Source organism: Carlito syrichta, unplaced genomic scaffold, assembly GCF_000164805.1.
Source record: "Carlito syrichta isolate Samal-C Ts95f unplaced genomic scaffold, Tarsius_syrichta-2.0.1 Scaffold137515, whole genome shotgun sequence".
NCBI lineage: Eukaryota > Metazoa > Chordata > Mammalia > Primates > Tarsiidae > Carlito > Carlito syrichta.
Genome location: NW_007081611.1, coordinates 358,813 through 361,628, shown reverse-complemented (window position 1 = coordinate 361,628; position 2,816 = coordinate 358,813). Strand labels below are relative to the sequence as shown.

At 38.9% G+C, this 2,816-nt stretch overlaps 1 pseudogene; it reads right to left on the bottom strand.

Annotated features, from left to right (window-relative positions):
• Positions 1–1,633: 1,633 nt before the first annotated feature.
• Positions 1,634–2,550, bottom strand: LOC103251236 (annotated as a pseudogene).
• Between the last annotated feature and the right edge of the window lie 266 nt (positions 2,551–2,816).

Here is a 2,816-nt window from a genome sequence, read left to right as displayed (position 1 = left end):
CCTCAGCATTAAACACATAACTCTTCTCAGAAAGCTGTTGCCAACACTAGTACTGTTCTGACTAAAAAGAAACAAATGATCCTCTCTCTCTCTCTCTCTTTCTCTCTCTCTCTCTCTCTTTTTTTGTAGCCTAAAGATGTAACTCCCTTAAAGCACACTCACCTTAATATAACCATCTTAAATTTTGCTTCATTACCAGGAACAGTGTTTTCAAGAACTGGATCTTTCTAAGCCCATTTTAATTTTTACAACTTTGCTATCTGATTATATTCACTGTAGAAAAATGTGAAGATACAGAAGGATTCAAAGAAAATAAAAAAGTATCCAGAATCTCTCCCCTAATACATACATAACACAATGAGGGAGGACTCAAAACTCCCCTGGAATTTATTTATAAAAAATTGTGTATTGATTCTTACACATTTAAACTTCAGTCACCTTCAAAGTACTCTCTGTTTGATGCAACACCTGTCGAGATGCTTTTTCTACTGCTAAAAACAGTTTTTGAACTTTTCAATTTTGATGTCTTTTAGTGCTTCTGCTGATTTTTGTTTCGCCTCTTCCACACTGGCAAAACATTTCTCTTTGAGGAATTTTTCATCCAGGGAAACAAAAAGAAAAGTCTCTTGGGGAGAGATCAGGTGAATAGGTAGGGTGGGGCATAGGAGTTATGCCAGTTTTGGTCAAAAACACTCAGCACAGTGTGGGCAGGTGTGCTTGTAAATCACACCCATAATAAAATGGGCAAATGTGTTGAAAGAATCTCAACAACAACAACAACAAAATCACTGACTGCTGCCTTTCACAATACTAGCTGGTAGTCAGGGTAGCCTGTACTACAAGAGGCCTCCAGAGGCCTCCCATTCAAAAAATAATTCCATGTTTTTGGATGCCCCCTCATATATTTCTTTCTAGTCTTTTTATACATTTAGATAACATTTTAAAACATGACTAATACAACAAAACGCTTACAAATCCTGTGTTTCATTCCATGTTATAGAACAAACTTATCTAAAAAACATTAAAATATTATGTGAAAAGGATCTTCAGTTGGTTGATTCACATCTAACTATAACTAAATCATAATATACCTCCAACTGTTGACTATTCAGAGTATTTTAAATGTTATTATAACTAACATTATTAAACATCCTTCTTTATACACAATGCTTCGAATCTGATAGTTTTTAAGAAGAAAATCCTATGAGTACTCAGTACAAAGTATATATTTTTAAGCCTTTTGATGTATTTTTATCAAATTGCCCTCCAGAAATTTACAGACACATCAATAAATAGTTAAAGAGTTCCAGTGCTTCCTTATATTTCTTGGCAACATAGGAGTCTGGATATGTTACCGTTTATCCTTTATTGTTGCAAATTTAACAGGGGAGAAGAAAATGATATCTTGGGTTCTTGCCTAAAAGACATTACTTTTCCCCACATGCTTACCAATCGTTTGCTTTTCTTTTCTGTTTTGAAGCAGTCTGAGTCTTTTAGGAGTCTCTAATACACATGGTGTCTTGTTTTTCTTACCACATGTCCTTCTTGCTTTGCAGACAAGTCTTTTTTCAAGTTAAGCATCCAAAAATAACTGAAATTGCAGTCTTCTTTTCTTCTGGGCAGTCATGTTATTTTAATGTCTTGGTAGTAAAACAGAAAACTGGGCCATATTCTTCAAGTTATGAAGGGTTTCTGACCATTCCATGGACCCTATCTGAGGTGTGGTCATGAGGAGTAAACTTTTGGCTTTATTGGCATTTTCTTTCAGGGTCTTTAAGACCCGGTCCACTGAAACTGCTTCCTCATGCTCCTTCCAGCAATCATAATCCATTGCCATGGCAATACTTGCATAACAAATTCCAGCCTCCTTAGCAAGAACCACCTCTGGAACAGTGGTCATATTGATAACATCTGCCCCGAGGGACGGAACATGAAGCTTTCTGCCCGGGAGCTAAAATGAGGTCCCTCGATTGTGACCATGGTCCCCTTTGAGTGACACTGAAGTCCAAGCTTCTTAGCAGTCTCTGTGAGGACCTCTCTTGTTTTGGGACAAAATGGCTCAGCCATTGGAATATGGCACACTCCTCTGGCACAGGAATGACTTCCATCATAGAAGGTCTAAGGTCTCATGGTGGTCTTGTCAATGAACTGATCAATAATGACAATATCACCAGGCTGAATCTCCTCCCTCAAAGAGCCACAAAATGTGGTCACTATGACATGGGTACAACCTTCTTCCTTCAAAGCCCAGATGTTTGCCTGGTAGTTGACTTTGAAGGCAGCATGATGTGCTGCCTCCCATGCCTTGCAAGGAGGATGCAATCAACGTTTTTTATTTTCTCTAAAATTAAGGCATCAGATGACTTGCCAAATGGAGTATTCACATATTTTTCAGTTCTTCCTTCAAAAATTTCTGGATCATCCAAGCCTGTTCCACCAATTATTCCAATCTTCATGGTGGCGGTGGCGGTGCTTGAGGCCATGTCTGCACTGGGGAGGAGGCCACAGTGGGCAAGCGCATGGACTAAGGGGACCAGCTGGCCAAAGAGCTGCAGCAGGGATGGCCGCACAGCACAGGAGTGAGCCATGTCTATTCATTTTTTTTATAGAGACAAAGTCTTGCTATGTTCTCCAGGCTGGTCTCATACTCCTGGTCTCAAGCAATCCTCTCACCTCAGCCTCACAAAGTACTGGGATTACAAGTGTGACCAATGTACCTGGCCATAAACTCATTTTTTATGTTCTGTGTTTGTTTAGTATTTGGTACATATTCTGCACATCATAACATAAAGTGCATATTTGACCAATTATGATTT